Raw genomic sequence first — 26808 nt, 5'->3', positions numbered from 1 at the left:
CGCCATCTGGAGTAGGCAAGAGTTAAGGGTATGTTCACACTTAGTTTTTTTTTTTAGGTGGATTTTGGTGCCCAGTCCTATTGCTCTTAATGGGAAAGCACACACTGTTTTTTTTTTTCACCCTCTTTTAAGCATTTTCCTTGAAAATCAATTGGAGTATGTGAAGCTTTTATGTTAATTTTGGAGTAGAATCTTCTCTAAAATCCTCATAAAAAATCTTCGACTTTAAGTGAACCTGACAGCTGATACATGATGTCTGCCCCACCGGCAGCATGTATCAAGCACTGGCTCTATTATCTCAGCCAGGTTTGATGGTGACTTTGCCTATACGCGCATGCACGTGAATGGGTTGCGTCGTGGTATATGAAAAGCCTTTTATGTTCCAAAATGATTTTTCATTCTACCAAGCCTTTTCGGCCCCGCACCGGCGCCTTTCTCAAGGTTAAAAAACAAATCTCTACATGCGCATGTAGACAGAGACCTGTCAGTGCAGGGCAGTGGGCGACCAGTCTCCCGTGCAGCTCAGTCCTCAGCAGCTTTTATGGTGTTTTTTTTTTTTTTTAAACCGCCACAGCATTTCAGAATAAAACATATATGTCAGGTCATCATTCCAGACTTATGTAACGTGCATCGCACGGTGCTTGCATGGATATACGTATGTGATCTCACTATTACAAAGCCTACAAGCCACCTCCACTGCCGTGTTTGTCGCGCCAGAACTGATAGACCTTGTGATGAGCCGACTTGTTGACTCCAATATTTTGCCTGGACGTCCACCTATTGGCTTTTAAATGGATAGATGGATGTCATTTTGTATTCTTACATCTGTCACGAGTTCACATGATGCAGTTTGGCAATTTTCTTTGCAGAGAGACCGCTATTGATGAGCTTAATGATGATGCTGTTTCTCAGTTCTTGGGAAATCTTCTTCATGGCTGCTCCTTGATTCAAACCAGTGATCGTTTGCTTGGGAATCAACCTAATAACCCACTGAAATATTAGGGAATGCGAGAACAGGTTGTAATTTGTAGTATTATCGAACAAAAAGATTTTTTTCACCACCAGGAGCAAAACAGTAACCATGCAGTGACATGACAAGAATCTGTAGAACTAATCATATGCTAAATAGTTTGAAGTCAAATTTATGTACGAGATAGCCAAGATGATGTTCTATAAAATTATGGTGGTCTCACGTTCGAAGCAGTAGATGGTGAGAAATGGAGCCTGAAAGTCAAAAGTTCAAAATAGTGTTACCCTTTTGTTCATCGGTGTAATCCTAATCCGAGTTTCCCTACTCCAGCTCATGGTCTACATAAGTGGAAGCACTTCTCCATTCACCTCCATCAGAGGCCTCTCTCAGAGCCAAGGAGGAAACAACTGTTTTCGGTAGGGTGTCTTTCGCTTGAATTATGCAAACTGCCTCTTAGAGAGGTAAAGGACTTGATCTCTAGCGCCAACTATTGTAACTAGCAATCATAAAAGCCAAACCAGAATATCAGTTTGCAGACTCGTGTTTCTGGTTGTTGACCCTCCTCAGTTCAAAGCAAAATATAATTTGACTGTATGAGATGCCTCTGATTGGTGTCTAAGGGGTAATGTTTCTCCTTGTGGAAAGTGACATGCCAGTGTAAGGAGACTTATAGGCCATGCAAGGCTCCTCTGGTTTGACTGCTATTATTGGTTGCAGGGGGATACCGCTACACTGTGTTAAGAGAATGCTAAAGATGCTCCTGATTAAATTAAAAGTCTTAGTAATAAAGAAATATGAATTACAAAACTGCCGTGCGATGCTCCTCCAGTCAAGTGGAGGTGCTGCAGTGGGGACTAGTCACAGGCTCCTTGCTTCTATTATGCCCACTGATGTCTTTTGCCATTTTAGGGTTCCCAAACACTATGGAGTTGAAAGGTTAAACGGTCACCAGTTCCTGCTCACATTTTAGCTAATAGTACTCTAAAGCTTTAGCGAGCGCCCAGTTGTTCGTTCATTGGATCAGATGTTGCATATTGTTCGAACTTCCACCAGACAACCAGTAATTGTTTAATCCGCGATGTTGACTTTACATCACAGCCATTTGTAACTCTCATTAGCGCATTTCTGGTTCCCAAGGACTTTGGCCTCCGCCACCTTATAAAAATTGTTGGCACGTGCTACCTAATTATTCACCACCTCACATACACCATTGTAATTTCCTTGTACAATCATGGCTTGGCGCCAGATGTGTCACCGGTATTTTGCCTTTGAGATGCTGCCAGTGGACACTTATTTTTTGCAAAAAAAACATTGCTGCGATTAAATATATCAGATGGATTGTTTTGTTTTCCTACGAAAGAAAACTGTGGAGTGTTACACTTTTTCCCTGCTGACCTCTGGCATTATAACCGCTTTGTGGTTTCTTGTCCAAGGAGGGCCTTACTTTGTTGTTGCTCTTCCATGCATTTAGGTGTAAACCTCTGGAGGTTTGTTTTATTGCTGCTATTGGGAGGTGAGGACACAGGAAGGTATTGTGTTCACTTTCAGTAAATCTAGATTCTTCCCTTTGAAATCTAATTGAATTACTGATCCATGGCTGTGCAAAGTCTAGACCGATTCATACTAATAAAAAGTCTTTGCAAGGTTTAGATTGGAGTTACATTATTCTAGGTAAAGGAGAGCATGGGTAGGATCTAGAGAAGAGGACCATCTGTCCTCCTGGTCATGTGATACAGTGCATTACATTGTTGTGGCGATAATTTAGACCATGTGCAATGACTGAAATACAGTCTGGGTCCCGTCAGACCAAAATATTCTAAGTGGGAGGTGAGTTCAGAGCAGAACTGTATTCGCATGGGATGCCCAAGCGAGTTGAGAGCAATCTGATCCCAAAAACCTATCCAGTGTTCCTATGCTGCATAACCACTTTTTACGGCTCATTTTTTTGTGCTTTCTTACACTTACGGTAATATTATACTGTGTGACTCTTAAGTGGCTCCACCGCATAATTTTACTCTTCCATGTAGAGCCCAATTCTAATTTCCGATATATGGGCGAGATAGACGTTTTGTAACGTGCTAAGTGTTTAGTTATGTGGATGATCCTAATTCCAAAAAATACACATCTGGGCGAGGATATGACCATTCCCGGAGGTGTTTGATCCAGATATTTGACACTGTACACAGAGGGAACAATATCAGGAGCTTTGCTTTTTTAGTTTCTCATGGCTTTAGGTTCTGGCGCCAAAGGTTTGGTGTGCTGGAGATCCTTATGTCCGGTTAAAATGGGAAGGAACCTCAGCCGTGATAAACTTTCAATTATATTTCTTCTGTAACTTTTTAGGTATTTTTTTTTCTTTGGATCTGTTGTAGTGTACAGTGTATAAGATGAAAAAAATGTTTAAATAGTCCCTAATATGTTCTTTCCTGATGTATGAATATTTTACGTGAGTTTGCACTTTTGACTGTCTGTGATGAGAGCACGTCTCCCTTCAGCTTTTTCTGTCAACTTCAGTGTTATCAGAAGAACTTTAAATTCGATTTCCATCTTCAGCAATTTTTGCTTCCCAACTGGTGTAAATAGCAGTAAATATGCCTGTATATTTGGGGAAGTGTGGAAGAAGACTTGCATTAATACAGCCCTTTCCTTCCCCCCTGCCAAAAGTCCACTTACGTAAGCTGATAATCGGCCAACTAACAATCAAAAGAAGATTAATTTCCTGTCATTGTAAATATGCTGCTGATCAACCGATTAACCACTAACTCACTTGTTCAATGGCTGATTGGATCATTTATATGGGCGTATGGTTACAGTATATGGCCATTCTCATTAGTTGGCTTTTGGTCATATGATTTTTCGTCTGACAGCCATCTCACCCATACACAGGAGTGCCCATTTGGCTGAAATCCTGCAGTTTCACCCAACTTTAAACATTTTGAGATTCGATGTACGATTTCCAAAATAAAACACATGCCCGGCGCAATTTCCCACACTCCTGATGCATCATTTTGTGTTGCCGCATAGGCCTGCCCATAATGTCCTGCAGCTATGACATCTAGCGGATTATCACACCTTGTACAGTGGTGGTCAGTAGCGGGGCCATCACAGATCAGCAGTTGCCAGTGGAGCACAGTTTGTACAGCAGAGTCATTTTCTATCTCCATAGTCACAGGGGAACTATCTTCTGTAGAGTGTAAGCTCTTATGGTCAGCAGGGTCCTCTTTCTTTTCTGTATCCTGTAGAGTGTAAGCCCTTATGGTCAGCGGAGTCCCCTCTCCTGTAGATTTTAAGCTCTTATGGCTAGTGGGGTCCTCTCTCTCCTGTAGAGTGCAAGCTCTTATGGTCAGCGGGGTCCTCTCTTTCTCTCTCTCTCTCTCTCTCTCTGTAGAGCGTAATCTCTTGTGGTCAGTGGGGTCCTCTCTCTCCTGTATAGTGTAAGCTCTTATGGTCAGCGGGGTCCTCTCTCTCTCTATAGAGTGTAAGCTGTTATGGTCAGCGGGGTCCTCTCTCTCTCTCTCCTGTAGAGTGTAAGCTCTTATGGTCAGTGGAATCCTCTTTCTCTCCTGTAGAGTGTAAGCTCTTATGGTCAGTGGAATCCTCTTTCTTTCCTGTAGAGTGTAAGCTCTTGTGGTCAGTGGGGTCCTCTCTCTCTCCTGTAGAGTGTAAGCTCTTATGGTCAGTGGGATCCTCTCTTTCTCTCTCTCTCTCTCTGTAGAGTGTAATCTCTTGTGGTCAGTGTGGTCCTCTCTCTCTTCTGTAGAGTGCAAGCTCTTATGGTCAGCGGGGTCCTCTTTCTCTCTCTCTCTGTAGAGTGTAATCTCTTGTGGTCAGTGAAGTCCACTCTCTCTCCTGTAGAGTGTAAGCTCTTATGGTCAGTGGGATCCTCTTTCTCTCCTGTAGAGTGTAAGCTCTTATGGTCAGTGGGGTCCTCTTTCTCTCCTGTAGAGTGTAAGCTCTTATGGTCAGTGGGGTCCTCTCTCTCTTCTGTAGAGTGCAAGCTCTTATGGTCAGCGGGGTCCTCTCTTTTTCTCTCTCTCTCTCTCTGTAGAGTGTAATCTCTTGTGGTCAGTGAAGTCCACTCTCTCTCCTGTAGAGTGTAAGCTCTTATGGTCAGTGGGGTCCTCTCTCTCCTGTAGAGTGTAAGCTCTTGTGATCAGTGGGGTCCTCTTTCTCTCCTGTAGAGTGTAAGCTCTTATGGTCAGTGGGTTCAAAATGATGCCGTGGGAGGGTAAACTTATGCGGTGGAGCCACTTGAGTCACACAGTATCTCTTTCTCTTTTCTCCCCTACATGTATTTTTTGAGCAATCACAAGTCTTCCAGTATTGCCATTAGCTTAAATGTATTAGCTGCAAACTGAATTTTCATGGAAAATTCTGCAAATTTAAAAAGATTCGATCATATTTATTGTTGGATTATGGTTTGGTGAGGTATTTTATATTTTTGTCTATTATTTCACTTTATTGTTGTCAAAGTCCCAGCAGTATCACATGGAACTACTAAGTCAAGTATGGATCAGTCAACAGCCATGTTTTAAAGCCACTCTGTATTTATACTGAGATGTGGACATGAAGAAGAATTATTATTGTTATTCTTCTGCCGTGCGGAGTTCTGTACTTGGTTAACGCACGCGGCCCTGAGAATAATTGCTTAAACGCTGCATAAACAAAGTAATTAATTCTAATATAAGTATAGAAGCTGGATGAACACAGCTCTGCAGTGTGCACGCTCGGCTACACGATGGGGGTCACGTTGTGTTGAGGCGATGACGCTTTGTTATACGCTCATTTTGCCGTCCGGCTTGTGTAAGAGTAGTTCTGCTTATATATAATAATCCATTATAATTTGCCAGGGTTTTACTTTTAATATGCAGAATATTTCCTCTACAGAAGGCAATATTACTCGTTACCGAGCAGTCAGACGTGTCTGCTGCAGGAAAGCATGATGGTTCACCAATTAATTAGCGCCACATCATTTTGCATCAGTTTTGGTGCACCAAAATAAAACAAAAGTTATGATAAGTCTTATAGTTGTTATTCTCTGACGTGATGTTTTTGTCGGCCTTTTGAGTAGCTGGTATGAGCTACTTTACATATATTTTTTCCAATAGAGCATTGCTTCTAAGATTATAGTGCATTTACACTTGTCAACTGCAGCCATTAAAGGAACATCCATCTGCTATATACAAGCCAATCATCAGTCGTTTACTGCGACCAGAACTCTGCACAGAATGATCGTTAATATGATTGTTCTGTGCACATAACATATCCTCCTCGCCAGCACATCTGCCTACACAGCATGATGTGCTGCCGATAACTATCTTTAGGCATGAATGTTTGTCTCCCATTGCAGAAGCTTTTTCGTTGGGTGATTGCCGTCATGTTTACGCAACTTGATAAACGGCGAACAAGTGTTCTAACGAATGCTCGTACCCAGTTATCGACTTGTTTAAATGGGCCTTGAGTCTCCATACTGTGTCAGATCTAGATTAATATGATCACTGTTCTAGGTTCCTAAAAGGACTGTCAACTTTCCAAAAGTCCTTAAAGGAAGACCAGCCTAGGGATATCATGGCTGATTAAGGTAATGTGACCAACTGGTTAAGAAGGCTTCTCTTATGCATGCAGCTATTAAAGCAATGTCTGACTCGATGGCCATTGCATAAAAAATGTAAATGTATGGGTGGCTCAGTGGTTAGCACTGTTACTTTGCAGAGCTGGGGTCAAATCCCAGCAGAAAGAACATCTGCAAGGAGTTTGTATGTTTTCCCCGTCTTTGCGGGTACCTTAGGTTTCCTCCAGGTTCTCTAGTTTCCTCCCACACTTCAACGACATAGTGACAGGGAATCTAGATTGTGAGCCCCAATGGAGACAGAGATGATAATGTCAATAAAGCTGGAAAGTGATGGCGCTATATAGGCAAAGCGTAACAATAATATAACGCTACATGCCGGGCAATCAAATGAATGGCCTACCATGGATAGACCCGTTTTTCCAAAGCAAATTAATGAGGGCCAGAAGATTTCTGGGCCGTGAATAAGCTAGAGGGAGTGTAACATTGGTAATACTAACAGTGTGTAAAATACACGCTGCGTGTCACAATCCCACCAGTAATCACATGGCCGCTCATATGTAGTATGCGTACTTGTAGTCACGTGCTGGCCACCTTCCCTTCCGCTTCTCTCAATGGGTGAGAGCGGTCATATTATGACTGGGGCATGTTGAAACAGTGGACATTATATATTAAGATTCCTAAAATTACATTCCCTTACTAGTTCTCCTCTTCTCATTCATTGAGCATGTGTGCTTTTGGCCGCTAACAAATTATCACATGTCCCAAGGCCAATGCGTTCCTTGGCATCCTTATGGAGAGGGAATGGGCCTATACTCTAGGGGAATGGTGCACATATATATGATCATAGGGAGGTCAAAGAAAAGAGATTTGGTGTCGTAAGTGGGTCCACACAATGTTATAAACATTTGGGGTTTGCTACGAAGCAGACATTCTCCCAACACCTTGAACTATCCAGAATATTGATAAATTGTACGAAGTTAAGAAAGTGCAAGTCTGAAGCAGAAGTGACTCTATTTAAAAAGATTCAAGGAAGATGAAGTCATTATTTTGTACGTTTTCGAAAACCTCTTTAATATGCCAAGGCTGAAGATCGACTTTGAAGAACGTTTGATTTTAAGTTTTAAGACCATTGGAATCTCAATTGGGGCAATGTGGAAGATCACAACGAAGGCTGTAGATCCAGATGAGCTCAATCTAAATGTTTTTTTTTTGTTATTCCTCCTTTCACGCGAGGGACATTTATTCTCCTTCATCTTCTGAGACCAACCAGTACTTGTCTACATTGAATAAGCACTTCTGTGATCTCATGAAGAAATGCAGGCTCCTCTATAACTGGTAAACATTAATTACATAATTCTTACTGGAGCTATGAACTTTTATCCACATCCATGCCATGACCACACAGGCTGTAATGTGAACTCTAGGTCCCTGAGCAATGGCCAAACAATAGGAGTCAAAGGTTGTCAATTCCTATCTGATGTGTGATTTAGATCATGAGGCAAGATAACGAGACGGGAAAGTGAGTAATCAACAAAAAATGTTGAGAAAAAAAATACGTGGCTTATTCAGATTATTCATTATTCATGTATCAAGTCTTGGGTGAGATCTCTCTCTTGAGATGTTGTTGCATCTGTTCTCTAGCAACCTACCTTTTCTGACAAATGAACCATGCATCTTCTTACCTCTTCTGAGTCAACTACATTATTCATCTTCTTATCATAATTAGTTGACCACTAAGGGTATCTTAGAGATTATGATGTGGTTGATCCTTTGTAATGAAGGTCTATGCTACCTTTAGGGCCATGAGGTGGCCATAACCCAAATACTTGTTTCACAAACAGCTATTACTTCTGACTATAGAGAAGAACAGAAAAACTTGGTCTACTTCAAGAAGCAAAGATAATAATCAATAGCCAGAACTCTTTTGGTGGCTTATATAAGGTGCGTATAAGAGGTTGTCTAGATAAACATCTGCCTTTGGGGTAAGGATGACCATACAAAGTAGGTGGCTGTCGGATGAACGATGCATTGGCCGATTTTTCAGCCGACAGCCATCTTATTCAGCTCTCTCCCATACACAAGAGCACTCGTTTGGTTGAACACTCCTGTATTCTCTGAAAAAAGCCACTGACTGACACATTGGCTGGCAATTTATCTGAAGAACTATGATGCGATCAGCAATCTGACATCTCTCTTGAACATCAATCGGCTGGCATTAGGCACGTACTAGTTGGCCAATCCCACAGGATTCGGGCAACAGTTATGTGATGAGCATGGACAATATAATATCTCCAATACTTTGTGCTATTGCTACTACTGTTTTCAGAATTTAAAGTGAATTCGTCAGGGCAAATTATCAAAATCTGCTGCTGGCAGCTCCCTTTGCAATTTGGTGGTAGAAGCAGTGGTACGGCAACTTCTCTGAAGTGTCCCAAGAGTAGCTTTTTCAAAACAACAACGTCAGGCCACATGTTGATCCTGCTACTGTGAGCAATATGTGTGAATCATCAAGATCCTCTGCTTTGTAATTTCCAACCAATGAAATCCCAAATGTGCACGATTGGAGACAAGTCCGGAGACGCTTCATGCCATTTAGGCCACACAGGCTGCCATATCTAACATATTTATTATTTCTGTGATTTCCTTTCCATAATTTCATAACTTTTCCTTCTTGGTGTTGGAATTTCAGTGTTGAGGAGTGTAGTTTGTGATGATTGCGGCAGGATACGCAAAGATCTGCAACATTTTCCTCCTGCTCATCTGCCTTTCATTCTACCAAAGCAACACTAGAGAGCAATGGCGTGTAGAATATTTTATAGTTTGCTGATACCAAATATACATCACATGCTACAGTGACATATGCTAGCAAATGTAAAACAGCCTGAGAAAAGACACTTGGCTGATGTTCACTAGAAGCTTCTTCCAGATAACGAAGAGATCGTGTTTTTAATTTAAACATCTTCCTTGATTTATATTATTCCAGGAAGTAACGCTGTGTGTAACCTTTATGGGAGCATGCACAATGTACAAGATGAGAGCTAAGAACGAGAAAAAAAAAAACTGCTGTCATTTACTGGTGTGCAATAGAGAACAGATTTAATGGTTGCCATATATATTAGAAGGTTCCCGTGCCCTTGTGTATAATGGGTTTGCAGGTTGGGTTATTTAGTATTTGTGCTTCCAAAATGCCAACTACAAAAGAGCCCAGACTTGGACAGGCCCTACTGAGAAGAAGCCCTGCTCCTTTGGTCGATAATGGCAGCCTGCCACTATAGCGCTCATGCGGTCTCACTGTAATGTGGATCTCTTACTGACATCGAGGCTGATAATTGATGGGAAACTGTATAATCAATTTACTGTGGGGGAAAAAAAGTTGCCCAAAGTGTACCACCTCATAATATGACCTATTCTTGCTAATAGAGATTGGACAACCGGCTCGAGGACTCCAGTCCATTGGTTAGGTGTCACACGTGCACTGTTCGTAGTCACCTGGCAGCTACAAAATGGCTATCATGAACAGGCTTGGTGCAAGCTACTTTGTTTCCCAGAACCCAGGGGTTGCCTTGGCCTTCACCCTTTAACCCCTGTACAGGTATCTGGACTCACACAGGGTTTCCTGGGCTTAGAGCCACAAAATCAGCTGCTGATCGGTGGCGCTAGCTGATGGCTTAAAGGATAGTCATATAGCCGATCTGAGAAGACAGAATCGTCATTAAACTAGCCGAGAAGGAGAAGCGTCATTAAACTAGCCGAGGTCAAAGAACAGGATAAATCAGAATAATACACAGAACACAGGTAAAACCAGGAAGCGCACACATTGACTGGCAGTGCAAACTGGCTCTCAGGGGTTTATGTAGTGAACAGCCCCACCCAGTGCTGACAGCAGATAGAAACCCAAATTAACAGCATTAACACCGCAGCTTCTGGACAGGCCAGAGCCACAAGTCCCAGGAATAATATAGGATAGAATCTGTCAAGCATCACGCACAACAAAAGTGCGTCGCCGCCTAGCGGCGCAGATTTTACATCGGGTCAGTAATCTATGACCGCTGGATGGTAGGTCTGCAAATTTCCTTACCTCCAAGCATTCTTCTCTTCTTTTGATTGGCACAACGTCCTCATTGCAAAGTGATGCCATCCCAGCTAATGAAGAGGAGCCTGGTTCCATGACAATCCGGTTGGACCAAAACTTTGCTATTTTTATACATTTTATATACTTAACATTTAAAAATGTTTACTGTTGGATTTTACCTGTGGACCAGCTTACAAAAAAGAGCTGTGCTTATTGGATACTGTGTAATACACGTGGACAAATAAAAGGTTAGGAAGCTTTCGACCATCCTCTTTGTGCGAGAGCAAACAGCCACTGCAAATAACAACCATCCGTGATCAACCTGTGGCTCTCATGTATTTCAGAGTCACCCACGTGTATGGTTGGATTTCATGTGAAGGTCCATTTGAGTCATCATAATTTTCCAGATTGAACCCAGGGAGAGATCAGCACTAGATCCATCGTGTCCTTGGAAAATCATGGTTATCAGCACCAGTAATATTTTAGCTGTAATTTAAAAAAAAAAAAATGTTGCTGCTGAAGCTGCATTGACTACTTATCCTTGAATGAAAATAAAGATCCCCATACTTATAAGATGGCTATTTCTAACAGCTTTCCCATACACAGAAACTGTCGGTACCAACAAGCACTCCTATAGTCTCTATGAGAGAGTTGCTTATTTCCTGGAGAACAAAAGGATTGGTTGTTGGAAATCCAACAAGTCCCGGATCCTTCTCTCCCCCGACATCAGTCAATGGAGAGTTGGAAGGCCCCAATACACTTTCCGCCAATCCCAACGCTGGGTTCAGCTGACTGTAGAGTAATGATTGGAGGCTTTAAAATGTCTATGGATGTGTCTGCATCAAGATTATTCATTTAAAGGGAACCTGTCACCCCCCCAGGCGTTTTTAACTAAAAGAGCCACCTTGTGCAGCACTAATGCTGCATTCTGTCAAGGTGACTCTTTTAGTTGGGGTCCCTTCCACCGCTGTGCTGAAAGAATCATTTTTATAATTTGTCACTCATGCCTCTAGTTTGTCTGGGGGGCAGGTCTTTCCCCCTGGACACAGACGCCTCACAGCCATCAGTCATTTCCTCCATTCTTCTGGGCGCTGCCTCCTCAGCGTTCAGTTACTTACCCTGCGTCTGCGCTGTAATCTTGTTTTTGGGCATGCGCAGTTAGCGCTGCCTGTCCACTGACATCACATGATGTCTTCCTCTTTGCGCCTGCTTGGATGCGCAGCCCGAGATCCCGCCCCACAGTGGGAATAAATCAGAAGAGACTGCGGGGCAGGATCTCTGGCCGTGCGTCCACGCAGGCGCGAGAAGGAAGACATCATGTGATGTCAGTGGACGGGCAGCGCTAACTGCGCATGCCCAAGAAACAAGATTACAGCGCAGGCGCCGGTTACATAACTGAACGCTGTGGAGGCGGCGCCCAGAAGAATGGAGGAAATGACTGATGGCTGTGAGGCGTCTGTGTCCGGGGGGAAAGACCTGCCCCCCGGACAAACTAGAGGTATGAGTGACAAATTATAAAAACGATTCTTTCAGCGGTGGAAGGGATCCCAACTAAAAGAGCCACCTTGACAGAATGCAGCATTAGTGCTGCACAAGGTGGCTCTATTAGTTAATCTATTAGTGGGGGGGGTGACAGGTTCCCTTTAATCATTCATCCAGCAGCCTACATTAATGTATTGTGCATGGGAGTGTTTAGTAGCAGGACGAAGCTGTATCCTTGTAATCACATCTGATCGTAGGTAGTTAAAAGGTTTAACCCAGACCATTTAATTTTTTCACTTTGGGCCTAAGAACTAAGGTAACTACCTGCTTGTTGTGCCCAGCGCCGATCTCTGTCGGCACATAGTGGTCACAGACTGCTCCTGCCGGTGACTGAGTAGACTATGTCGACAGAGTAGCGGCTTCTCTTCTGCTCTGCTCCGTTGACGTTTCATGACTTCCTACATCTTGCTGATTGACAGCCAGCTCTCTGCTGTATAACTGTGGGGAGCCAGCTGTCAATCAGCATTACATCGGCTGTTACGTCCCATTGACAGAGCAGCCCGGAAGAGGAAGAACTGCTCTGTTGATGTGGAGCTGCGCTGGGCAGAGCAAGCAGATAGTTGCCTCTGTTAGTTTATTGGCCCATAGTAAATAAAAAAAAATAAAATAGTCCTGGACAACCCCTTTAACGCAGGCAAACTTGAAGCAATCTTTTATCCTGCAGGACAGAATCATTCTGAAAAGTGTTTGCGTTTCAGGCAAACCCTTTTAACAAAAACTGCAAATTTTGACATACATAGAGGAACTTACCAACCTGCAATGTCATGAAACTGCTTATATTGTATAGTGAGGAGGAAGATATCCAAGTTGTGGAGGAGTGTCAAAAGAAATGTGTTTAGTCTAGACAATCCGAGCCTGCATTCTTATTCATGGAAGCCCCGGCTTTACTTTGTCTTCTTTGTTGTCATTCCAATGGCTTCACTTCTAAGCATCCTGATTTCTTTGGCTGTTGAGTTTGCAGTAAATTGGGTAAATGATATTGGTTCTTTATCTCCATCTGACTGCAGGCCTTCCTACGCTTCCCGGTATATGGTCAATGCTGTGCTTGTTTTGATGTTGCACTTCCTTAATAGCTCGTTGACGAGTTCTCTACTTTGTACTAAGTCAGCAAAATAAATCTTTTATGGGCTGCACATGCAATACTTGTCCCTGACCTTGATTGCACTAGTGTTCCTTACTTGAATATATTTTTGCTTTTTGTTTTTCCAAGGACAAACTCATCCAATGTACTAACAATGGTTAGATCTCCAGAGAAGGTGGGTCAGAAATTTACTGAGTTTTCAATGCAATCACGACAATTTTGTTGTTGTTGCTGTGTGCAGTATATGAAGATATGTGATGTGTATCTACTCCACAGGTCCAATAAGACCACAGTAAAAGTACAGTAGACACACTACCCAGGTATTTACCCTTAATTTTCTTACCCCAAATACAATTAAAAATAAAATAACTACTATTAGAAATTGGTGTGGGAAGAATTGTCATTTATACCATATTAATTTTACAACCAGATTACTTTCATGGCTGTCCAGGCCCAACATATACTGGGCACATGATGTAAACTAGTGTTCCCCCACTTACAAAGTCACCCTCCAGTGTAAATAGTGGTGGTCCACCACCTAATTGTTTGTTATTCCCAAAATAGAAAGTTATTTCCTAACCCCCTATTAATTTAATTTAGCTCAACCCAAATATTTATAAAGTTACTCAATATTTTATGTGGTATATAATATAGGTTTACATGGTGTCCCTAGGAAGCCGAGGTTCAGGAGTGGTGCAGGTCTCAAGATAAGACGTGAGAAAAATACTTTAACTGGACCAGTCTTTAAATTGCACCTGTCCTTTCACAAAAGAAACTAGAAAAGTTTGCTGTTTCTGACTTCATATCTCAAGTTAAAACTGCTTTTGGAGCACATGCCAGTATAATTGCCAGACACATGCCATTCACATCTCCTATACTGTAGAGCAAGAGCAGAGAGAGATAAAAACCTGCCTGCACTTGTTCAAGAGACAAAACCCCACCCCCCACTTCTATTAGAGACAAAACCCATCCCCACTTCTATTAGAGACAAAGCCCCACCCCACTTCTATTAGAGACAAAACCCCACCCCCACTTCAATTAGTGATAAAGCCCCACCCCTACTTCCAGTAGAGACAAAACCTTACCCCCACTTCAGTTAGTGATAAAGCCCCACCCCCACTTAAAGTAGAGACAAAACCTCACCCCAGTTTACTATAGAGAGACAAAGTTGCATGCCCACTTCCTGTAGAGAGACTGACACCCACCCCCACTTCCAGGAGAGAGACACTTAAAAGCCCTTCTCTCACTTCCAGTGCAGAGACAAAGACCCGCCTCACTTCTTATAGAGACGAAGACCCGCCCCCACTATCAGTAGATAGACATTGACCAGACCCCACTTCCAGTAAAAAGACAATGCCCTGACTTTCAATAGAGGGAACGACCCACCCCCAGTTCCTATAGAGAAACAATACCACTCTCCAACTTCCTGTAGAGAGACAAAAAACCACCCTTATTACCAGTAGAGAAACAGAGCCTTCCCCATTTCCCGTAGAGAAACAAAAAACAAAACCCCACTTTCTGTAGAAAGACAAAGCCTTGATCTCACTTTCAGTAAAGATACCAACCCACTTCCTGTAGAAAGACAGCACTACTTATAATAGAGACAGTGCCCACCCCACTTTCAGTAGAGACAAAGACCCACCCCCACTTCCAGTAGAAAGACAATTCCCAACCCCACTTTTAGTAGAGAGACCCATCCCCCATTTTGAATAGAGAAACAATACCCCAGTTTCACTTCCTGTAGAGAGACAAACCCCTCCCAATTTCCTGTAGAGATTAAAAAATCCTACTTCAGTTCCTGTTGATAGACAGTGATCTGCAACCACTTTGTTGTAATCCGTCTCGGCATCTTTGCTGCTATTCACAGGATTACATCTGACAACAGGCAGTGGACACAAAAGGGGGTGACACCTTGTAACCGGCATTTTGGAGTGATTTTTTCAGTGATGAGACATCATTTTTAACTAAAGTAATGTACAGATAGCCTCTTTTGATAAATGTGATAAATAGAGAAAGTTGTCACTGCCCGTTCACCAAAAATGAAGCCATATCTAAAAGGAATAGAAGATCGTGAAGGTGGTTGATTTCCTGTATTAGAAACTGCTCTAAATTATAGTCAGCTGTTTCCTCTGCCCGGCTGCTGTTTCACTTCCAAAAAAAAATGGAGCTACACAAACGCCAATCTGAGCCGCATCCCAAGAAATACATTTCCCACCATCTACATTTTAAATATGTCTGCCTTGGTTTTTAACAATAATATTTTTCTGGTTTTCAAATCAGCGTGTGTATTTTATGGAACCACAAAAGCATTTGGAGATTCTTGAGGTTGAAGAATATGTTCCATGTTTTAAAGGCAAATAGTAATAGTATATAATTTCATATTGTTTTATTTTCCTTCATTTGTTTGTGCTTATAAGGTTCTTTGAACCCCCCAAAAAAATAAATGTCATTTTGTTTATGGTTTCTTTCAAAAATTCTCCTATAAAAATAGTCACTGCAAAAGGACCTTTTATATAAAGCCTAGTGTATAATACAGGATCTACCAAATACCACAGAATGGAAATTTACGAGGGATTATAGGAGGGGCACCCTGGGGTGAAATTTAATGTCTCATTATGGTTCAGTCTTTATTTTTTTTTTTTTTAAATCCATGAAAACATTAGATGCTTTATGTGCAAATGCTTCAGAGAAGTTGTTCACTACTTTTACATTGCTGACTAGTGATGAGCAAACGTGCTGGGATGATATTTTTTCCGATCATGCTCGTGTGCTAACCGAGTGACTTCGGCGTGCTTGAAAAATATGCTCGAGTACCTGTGGCTGCATGTCTCACAGCTGTTTGACAAACAGGCATGTGTTGCGTCTGTCTAACAGCAACGAGACATGCAGCCGCGGGGGGACTTGAACATATTTTTCAAGCACGCCAAAGACACTCGGCACACAAGCATGATCGGAAAACGCCTTATACGAGCATGTTCGCTCATCGTTATTGATGACCTGTCATTAGGATAGGTCATCAATGTCTGATCGGCCAGGGTCCGACACTCGGCACCCCCGCCGAACAACTGTTATCTGTGTCAGCGGCAGCCACTGACTAGAAGTGCTTGCATGCCAAGCCGCTCTGTCTACTCATAATGGCCGGAGCTTGGTACCTCCTGGAGCCTCGTATCTCCTCCTATTCACATCAATAGAAGGCAAATATGTAGTACCCTGAAGTAGTCACTACAAGTAGACAAAGCAGCTTGGCAAGTGAGTACTTCCATCCACCAACACCGATAACAGTTGATTGGCGAGGGTGCCAGGTGTTGGACCCCAGCCGATCAAGTATTGATGACCTGTCCTATGGATAGGCCATTGATGGACAACCTTTTTAAGAAACACACAAAAAAAATACACTGTGTTATAAACAGTGCAGAACCTGAGGGGGCTGTATGTGACTTATACATTTGGTGTTCTTTGCATCCTTTTTATTTCCTGGTGTGTTTTATTGTTTTTAATTAGGTTTCCACAGCAGCTGAGGCATACCGTAAGAAGTTCTCCTTAGGCAGTTGTTCTCATTACCATTAAATTTTAATAATAATAATCTTTATATTTATATAGCGCTAACCTATTCCGCAGCGCTTTACAGTTTGCACACATTTTCATCACTGTCCCCGATGGGGCTCACAATCTAAATTCCCTATCAGTATGTCTTTGGAGTGTGGGAGGAAACCCACGCAAACACGGGGAGAACATACAAACTCCTTGCATTTTCATTGTGAGCTTTATATCGATGTTGACTAGACACCATAAATAAAAAAATTATTGGTGCAGGTACTACCGCCGCCCAAATAGTAGCAAGCAAGTAGATGAGATGTTGTTCAGCCTCCATCACTGTACCAGTGTGTGTGTGTGTGTGTGTGTGTATATATATATATATATATATATATATATATATATATATATATATACAGTATGTATATATATATATATATATATATATATATATATATATATTTAAGATGGGACACGTTTTATCTTCTTCTGGAAAGTTGATGATACTGCACCAACACACTAACATCATAGAAACTGTGCCACACTACTTGTTCTAGACTGCCCTACCAATAATGTAGAAGGTTCACCAAAGACAATTGAATAGTAGTAGTCATAATTTATTTTTTTAGCGCCACCTTATTCCGAAGCACTTTGCAATTCAGAGGAAAGTTAGGGAGAACAGGGAATAGTTAGATTAGTGAAGTGATAAGCTAGTCTAAAAAATATTGTTTTTAGAGCTCTCTTAAAACCAAATTGTCTGGGGTAGTGTGTTCCAGAGAACTGGTGCAGCACAAGAGAAGTCTTGGATACAGGAGTGGGAGGTTTTGGATTATAGAGGATCTTAATCTTAAAGATTAGCATAATCAAGAGTATATGTAGGGTGGTAGACAGAAATGGGAATGGTGCAGACTTGTACTCGAGCTGTAAACAGTGAATCTTTCTATTATTTCCATAATCCAACAATATCCCACAAGTATTTCAGAGCAAAACAAAAAGATAAGGCTAGTTTTTAAGAACTAACCAGTATGGCAGCAATATTTGCTCCACCAACCACAGCTCTCACAGTTCATTATAATGAATGTCCTCTCCTCTGTACTCCACAAACCCATAAAGTTCCGCCAGTCAATAAAATACGGTTGATAAAGTAAACATTGTGCTGGAAGGGTTATGGCATTAAAACAAACCAAATGTCCCCCCATCCCTCCTCCCGGCTGTGCATTTATTACCAGCGTGCAGGACAAGTTCATGAGTTCAGGCGTGATGGAAGGAAACCACATAATGGCAGTCCTTATCTCCCAGAAAATATTGATGACTTGTATACATTATAAATATAGATTTTATGTATTTTACTAACTAACCCATGAGTGTACTTAAGACACATACAGCCATCATTATTATTATTATTATTATTATTTATTGTTATAGCGCCATTTATTCCATGGCGCTTTACATGTGAGGGGGGTATACATAAAAACAAGTACAATAATCTTAAACAATACAAGTCATAAATGGTACAGGAGGAGAGAGGACCCTGCCCGCGAGGGCTCACAATCTTCAAGGGATGGGTGATAATACAGTAGGCGAGGGTAGAGCTGGTCGTGCAGCGGTTTGGTCGATCGGTGGTTACTGCAGGTTATAGGCTTGTCGGAAGAGGTGGGTCTTCAGGCTCTTTTTGAAGGTTTCGATGGTAGGTGAGAGTCTGATATGTTGTGGTAGAGAGTTCCAGAGTAGGGGTGATGCGCGAGAGAAATCTTGTATGCGATTGTGGGAAGAGGAGATAAGAGGGGAGTAGAGAAGGAGATCTTGTGAGGATCGGAGGTTGCGTGCAGGAAAGTACCGGGAGACGAGGTCACAGATGTATGGAGGAGACAAGTTGTGGATGGCTTTGTATGTCATGGTTAGGGTTTTGTAATGGAGTCTCTGGGCAATTGGGAGCCAGTGAAGGGATTGACAGAGGGGAGAAGCTGGGGAATAGCGGGGGGACAGGTGGATTAGTCGGGCAGCAGAGTTTAGAATAGATTGGAGGGGTGCGAGAGTGTTTGAGGGGAGGCCGCAGAGCATGAGGTTGCAGTAGTCAAGGCGAGAGATGATGAGGGCATGGACTAGGGTTTTTGCAGATTCTTGGGTGAGGAATGAACGGATGCGTGAAATATTTTTGAGTTGAAGTCGGCAGGAAGTGGAAAGGGTTTGGATATGTGGTTTGAAGGAGAGATCAGCATCAAGGATTACGCCGAGGCAGCGAGCTTGTGGGACTGGGGAGAGTGGGCAGTCATTTACTGTAATTGATAGGTTCGTAGGGGGGGTCACGTGGGATGGGGGAAAGATGATGAATTCTGTTTTGTCCATGTTGAGTTTCAGATATCTAGTGGAGAAGAAGGATGAAATAGTGGACAGACATTGAGGGATTCTGGTTAGTAGGGAGGTGATATCTGGTCCAGAGATGTAGATCTGTGTGTCATCAGCATAAAGATGATACTGAAAGCCATGAGATTCTATGAGCTGTCCCAGGCCAAAGGTGTAAATAGAGAACAGCAGGGGCCCTAGGACTGAACCGTGTGGGACTCCGACAGATAGGGGGCGAGGTGAGGAGGTGGTGTGTGAGTGGGAGACGCTGAATGTCCGGTCTGTTAGGTATGATGAGATCCAGGAGAGGGCCAAGTCTGTGATGCCGAGGGATGAGAGGGTCTGTAATAATAGGGAATGGTCCACTGTGTCAAAGGCAGCCGACAGGTCCAGGAGGAGGAGGACAGAGTAGTGTCGCTTGCTCTTGGCAGTTAAGAGGTCATTGGTGACCTTAGTAAGGGCAGTTTCAGTTTCATAAAATTGTTTTCTGGGATTCGTTTTCAAAGAGGACCTTTTACCAAATTTTTCATTTTGAACTGGACACATGATGTAATAGTGTCACGGGGATACAGCGACAGAGTGGGGTCAGAAGATCACGGCGCCTGACTACACGTGCACCTGCACTGGATGGATCTGCTTTGCCTTCCAGTTAGCTGTGCAGATTTCACTTGCTCTGTAGTTGAGGGTTAAACAGTTCTGTGCTTCTGAAACCTTTATGATATTGACCAATCATAAGGAGACAGCAACAGAGAGGTGCAGAAGGACCTGGAATGATGTCATTAGGGACACATGACCCGAGTCTACAAGTCCTGCCTACCGGGGTGTGCAGTCTAAATAAGCATTGAAGATATATAACACATCACAAATGTGTGTACCTATTACCTCCAGTTAATATTTACCCTCATCTTCAGTGCTTATGTAAACTGCACACTCCGACTGGCAGTACCTGTGGACTTAGGTCATACGTCCCTGATGACATCATTACAGGTCCTTCTGCACCTCTATGTTGTTGCCTGCTTATGATTGGTCAATGTTATAAAGGAGGCAGAAGTATATGCCCCCAGTGAAAATGATCTAATAATAACCTCTTGTACTTAACAAAAGTTAACTCATTAGCTGTCAAATATTTTATTGCTAATATCTCCACAACCGAGAGGAGAAATTACAAAAGAAAAAAGTTTTATCCGCTCTGCGGCTGCTATTATGTTGTGTGCCCAGATCAACATGAAATTTTGGTGAATGGTCCTATACTGCTGGTCTATTCAGATGTAACAGTTTGATACTACGTACAACTTTGTGTACATTTGGGGGAGTCAGGCTATATAAGATTCTGAAATTGTGTTTAATCAGCCAGTTCACATTTGCATGTCAGTTTTAAATATAGTAGATCTTGGAATCATTAAAAGAACTCCCATACACTTCCAAGGTGCCCGAGCATTAGATTGCACAATTTATGCAAAGGTCTATTTGGGCTTCTGGGTTTGTTCCTGACCATCTTTTTACTCTGTCTGCCCTGACCTTTTTCTGGATATTGGGTTACAGGAAAAATCACTTTCAGAAGCTCAGGGTGCTTGGAATAGGCTACGGGAAAGATATACAGGGGTTGGACAAAATAATGGAAACACCTAGAAACATCAACAAAGGTTAGTTTAATATGGTGTAGGTCCACCTTTTGCGGCGATTACAGCCTCAATTCTCCGAGGTATGGATTCATACAAGGTGTGAATTGTTTACAAAGGAATTGTAGCCCATTCTTCTGTTAAAACACCCTCCAGTTCTTTGATCGATGATGGGGGTGGAAATCGACGTCTAACTTGAATCTCTAAAATCGGCCATAAATGCTCAATAATGTTGAGGTCTGGGGATTGTGGGGGCCAGATGAGATGCTCAACTTCATTAGAATGTTCCTTGTGCCATGCTTTAACGATTCTAGCTGTATGAATTGTTGCATTATCATCCTGAAAGATGGCGTTCCCCACCGGGAACAGTACTTGAACCATAGGATGCAAAATGCCTAAATAATCGCAGCTGTTAATTCTTCCATGACGGGATATCATTGGCCCGGCGGATATCCACGAAATAACACCCCAGATCATCACAGAACCTCAGCCATGTTTTGCGGTTGGGAGAAGGCAGTCTGGCTGAAATGCTTCTTTCGGCTGTCTCCAAACGTACACTCGGCCTGAGGTCGGAAATAGGGTAAACAATGATTCGTCTGAGAATGTCACATGTTTCCACTGCTCGAGGGACCTATTCTGGAGGTTTCTACACCACTCTAAAAGCTTGGAAACATTTGTCATTGAGAGCAGAGGTTTTCTAATTGTAGCTCTTCCATGGAGTCCAGATTTGTGCAGCTCCCGACGAACATTTTTCGTGGAAACTGGGTTCTGTAGGTGTTCATTGAGCTCAGCCGTGATTTTCGGAGCCGTGGTCTTGCGATCCTCTCTCACAATTCGCTTTAGAGTCCGACGGTCTCTCTCAGTCAACTTCGACTTTCGGCCGGACCTGTGCTTTGCTGCGGACGTTTTTCCTTCTCTTTCAAATGCAGTCATTACTTTGGAGACAGTACCTCTTGACATGCCAAGCATTCGGGCACTTTCTGTCACACTAGCGCCTGCCATACGAGCACCAACAATTTGGCCTCTTGGAAAATCCGAGAGGTCTGCCATTGGTATCAGGTTCTCATCAATGTTCTTACAATTCTGCAAAACAAACAGTTACCGTAATTTACATACACATATCACATAACACAAATAATCAACTACAAAACATTACCATATGTCACGGTTTGCTTTTTTAGAACATGTTCGAAGATTATGATGCCAAAACGTTAGGTGTTTCCATTATTTATTATTATTATTATTATTATTATTATTATTATTATTATTATTATTATTATTTATTGTTATAGCGCCATTTATTCCATGGCGCTTTACATGTAGGGAGGAGTATACATAAAAACAAGTACAATAATGTTGAACAATACAAGTCATAACTGGTACAGGAGGAGAGAGGACCCTGCCCGCGAAGGCTCACAATCTACAAGGGATGGGTGAAAATACAGTAGGCGAGGGTAGAGCTGGTCATGCAGCGGTTTGGTCGATCGGTGGTTACTGCAGGTTATAGGCTTGTCGGAAGAGGTGGGTCTTCAGGCTCTTTTTGAAGGTTTCGATGGTAGGTGAGAGTCTGATATGTTGTGGTAGAGAGTTCCAGAGTAGGGGTGATGCGCGAGAGAAATCTTGTATGCGATTGTGGGAAGAGGAGATAAGAGGGGAGTAGAGAAGGAGATCTTATTGAGGATCGGAGGTTGCGTGCAGGAAACTACCGGGAGACAAGGCCACAGATGTATGGAGGAGACAGGTTGTGGATGGCTTTGTATGTCATGGTTAGGGTTTTGTACTGGAGTCTCTGGGCAATGGGGAGCCAGTGAAGGGATTGACAGAGGGGAGAAGCTGGGGAATAGCGGGGGGACAGGTGTATTAGTCGGGCAGCGGAGTTTAGAATAGATTGGAGGGGTGCGAGAGTGTTCGAGGGGAGGCCACTGAGCAGGAGGTTGCAGTAGTCAAGGCGAGAGATAATGAGGGCATGGACTAGGGTTTTTGCAGATTCTTGGTTGAGGAATGAACGGATTCGTGAAATATTTTTGAGTTGAAGTCGGCAGGAAGTGGAAAGGGCTTGGATATGTGGTTTGAAGGAGAGATCAGCATCAAGGATTACCCCGAGGCAGCGAGCTTGTGGGACTGGGGAGAGTGGGCAGCCATTTACTGTAATGGATAGGTTCGTTGGGGGGGTCACGTGAGATGGGGGAAAGATGATGAATTCTGTTTTGTCCATGTTAAGTTTCAGAAATCTGGTAGAGAAGAAGGATGAAATAGTGGACAGACATTGAGGGATTCTGGTTAGCAGGGAGGTGATATCTGGTCCAGAGATGTAGATCTGTGTGTCATCAGCATAGAGATAATACTGGATTATTATGGATGATTATTTTGGCCAACCCCTGTATATCTTTGTACCGTGTTCGCCAGTAGATAGAATAGATGGCATAGGCTAATAACTCAGATCAGCGCTAAACCTCTACAACTGTGTCTCGACAGTAAACCACCCGTAAAACGTCTTCAAATGATTCGATTGTTCAGGCAACCCCTGAGTGAAGTACGTACACTTTGCAAATTGCACCAGGGAGACTATACTTACAGTATTACAACTTAAGAATTGTATTGTCACAGAGTGACTTGGGGCGCCTATCAAATCCCTTGAACTAGGGGCGCCCTAGTCTATCCCTGTCACCCGGATTACTCCTGAAGCTAGAGAGAGCTTCAGGAGATCAACTGAACTGATTAACCCTTGCACTGCCAGCAAGGAAAAACCTGTTTAACAAGATGGTGAAGCAGTTCTAATCAGTGCAGGAGTTCATGAAATCAGACGTTGAAATCTTCTGGCCCCTCTCTGTCTCTGTATCCCCATGACATGTATTGTCTGAGAAGATCACTTTGTCCTACTGACTTGCATTCATATTTAGAGAGTGCTGAGGTCTCTACATCCTTTGGATTTTGACCTATTTGCCACCGCCCTGACCACCTGCTCAGTCAGAGGGTTCATTCAGACAAAAAAATGAACAGACATTCATCAATGTTTGGTCAGTGTCCATTTTTACCATCAGAGTTTTCTCACTGTTTCTCGTAAGCAAAAATAATGATGGAGGTTTCTCAAGCTTCTATCAGTCCGTGAAAAACGAACAGCACATGGATGGTATCTAAGTACAAGTTTCATCTGTGTCTTGGAACAATATTGGACAGACATTTCTCTGTGTTTTTTTCTGTGGACCTGTCTGCAAAAAAAAAACATGGACATGTGAACAGCCTCATAGACTATAATAGGTCTGAGTTATATCCATGAACAGAATGGATGGTACTCGTACGTAAAAATTGATATCTTAATGAGTCCTGACAAGTGATGAGCGAATGTGCTCAGGTAAGGTGTTAGCCGAGAATACTCAAGTGCGAACCCTGTGACTTTGGCGTGCGCGAAAAATATGTTTGATTCCCCGCACTTGCATGTCTTGCTGTTGTTTGACAGCCGCAACACATGCAGGGATTACCTGTTTATTAGGCAATCCCTGCATGTTTTGCAGCTGTCGAAGGGCCGAGAGACATGCAGGTGTGGGGACTTAAACATATTTTTCGAGCACGCTGAAGTAATTCGGTAAGCACTTGAGCATGCTCTCATAACACTTATCCGAGCACATTCGCTCATCACTAGTCCTGACTCTACAGAAGGCTACTCTTGGGACTGCTACCTGCGCCATCAATGTGGTGGAACATACCTCAATGAAAGGGTGAACAATGAGAGGTGACCAACTCCAAAGGGGTTTCAATAAATCAAAAGAAATCTAGCTCAATAGTGACTTCAATAAGTCGAGAGGTAGCCAACTCCATAGTTGACTGCAGTGACTCTATGCATGGCCACGTTAATGAAGATGTATTTTCACTCTGTTAGTGACAGTGTTAAGAGTCAAAGGAAATAGTCCATGAAATGGTGCCACATATACAATACAAGATTAGACTGTAATGTCACTATCAGGTTTTTATTTAGGCGTCTTAAGAGTAATAATGAAAAGTGAAAACTGTGGTCAGGGTGGGATGTGCTTTGACTTTTTCCTGTTTGCTTGGAATTCCCCAAATACATGTGTGTGGTGGTGATAGGCGCCTCATGCTAAAAACTCAACAGAGCTTGGTCTATAACATCTGTTGTGTGCTGATTTATCAAAGACCACTATTGTGGTTTACAGCCACCATAAATGACCCTCCTGCAGGAACACTTTAGATAGCAAATGAGTAAACAGCCAAAAACATCATGCATTTACATATACACAGCATGGAAGAAAAACACAGAATGCTGAGGATGTGGTTTATAGGTAAAAGTAGCAGAAACTTTGTGATCGGGTTGTTTACTTAAGGGAAATCCAGCAATCTGCGGGTCTTATTCAGTGTGACAGCAAAAGTAGCTGTATGGGTGATCTTTTAGTCTGAGATGGAGTGTAATATAGAGAGCAGTCTGATACACAACTCTGTAGACATAAGAGGTCAAACGATGTTAAAGGGAACCTGTCAACTGATTCATGCTGCCCGAACAACGATCATCATGAATCAGAGCCTGGCTTTATTATTGCAGCAAAGTAAAAGCTGCAGCCTTTCAGAAAAAAACATACTTTGAAAAGCCATCTGGGTACTATGTGTTTTGTGTTTCAGTGAACTTGCCTGAGATAACTTCCCGATGGCTTCTCCTCACCCTGCTCCTCTAGACTGACAGTACTCCCCATTGTGTGCGTATAGAAAGACCTGATGGTCATGGCGGTCGAAATTCAGGAAAGCCGAGGCACCAAACAGCAGGTTCTTGATTAAAAAAAACCTTGTTCTTAATTCCATGTGTGGTAGATCAGCTCACCCAGCTTACACTGTTTCTTTAAGTCTTTCACTGGTTTATTAGATTCATGCAGTATATATAAACCATGGTGAAATAAAATAAGCACTGCCCTTTGGGCAAAACAGGAAAGCAAAACAAAATGGTATATGTCCATATGTCTGAGGTAGTCCGTCCACTCAGAGTTAACAAAAACACATGGTTCAGTTTAGCACCAACACAAGCTCTTTCCTCTCTCCAAACATACTGAACACTAAATACCTCTGGAGACTGACTATTTAAGCCCCAAGCCACACCCTGGGATGGAGATAAGGTGGACAACCTCCCACCCGCTCTATGTTGTCCACAAAAACCCAGCCCTTAAACAAAATGGCTAATTAACCCCTCTCATCACTTAGTGCACTGGAGCAAAACTTCTGGGTTTCAAATCACTGAAGCCAATAGCTTCAGTGAAACATATCTCCCCTCCAGTACTTTGCCAGTGACTTTGTCTCATATGTCAATAAAAACAAATCACAGGAAGACACAGTTGCACTAACACAGCCAGTGTCTGATTTATGGTTAGGACAGCATATAACATATGACAGGTTACCTTTAACATGGCTAAACTGGGTCAGTTCCTATCATAAAGAAGTTTCTCATTTCCTAACCCTTCTCAACAAGTTGCCGTTTTTAGAAGAAATTTTTATTGTAAACATTTTTTATTGTCTTCCACATATGTTAGGTAAATTCTTAGTGAGGAAGGCAGAGACATAGGCACTGGGGCCTGGCTAGCTGGTTTGACAGACTTGTGCTCCAGGTAAGTGTCCAACATGGGGTACCAACAAGCCACTGTACCTTCACCATGCTATTTAGATACTAATTTAGTTCAGCAAACTAAATCTCTGTTCCTGATAAAGTAAAACCTACCCACTGAGGAACATTCATTGAAAACAAAGGATGGCAGAGGCCCCATTACCATCAGTGTAAGCCTCTGCATCACCCTGCCACACCTTATCATTTTAGGAGGACCCACGATGAGGAACTAGTTTGAAGGAACCCACAACATGGGGGTTATCCAAACTGTGTACGGTAAGTCTAACATTCAAAACATTAAAAGTGACGTTGAAGCCTCTTGAGGCTAAGAAAAGGAAAATTGGTAACATTTTATGAGAGGTTCTTAACAATACCAAAAATAAGCAGGTACTGAGCCCAATTCACGTTGTTGCAATTTTGCAAGCTTTGATGGCCCTGTCTATGAATAGGTCATGAGCTTTAAAATTTATTTTAGTAAT

The 26808-nt window shown here is 42.5% G+C and overlaps 1 protein-coding gene across 1 annotated transcript in view; it reads left to right on the top strand.

The window, feature by feature from the left end:
• Nucleotides 1-26808, top strand: part of LOC141056974 (tRNA (32-2'-O)-methyltransferase regulator THADA-like) — a 541174-nt gene that overhangs the window by 466723 nt on the left and 47643 nt on the right. The gene's annotated exons all lie outside the window — the stretch shown is intronic.

Source organism: Dendrobates tinctorius, unplaced genomic scaffold (assembly GCF_039654945.1).
Source record: "Dendrobates tinctorius isolate UK_male_01 unplaced genomic scaffold, ASM3965494v1 ptg000201l, whole genome shotgun sequence".
NCBI lineage: Eukaryota > Metazoa > Chordata > Amphibia > Anura > Dendrobatidae > Dendrobates > Dendrobates tinctorius.
This window is presented reverse-complemented; position numbering and strand designations above follow the sequence as displayed.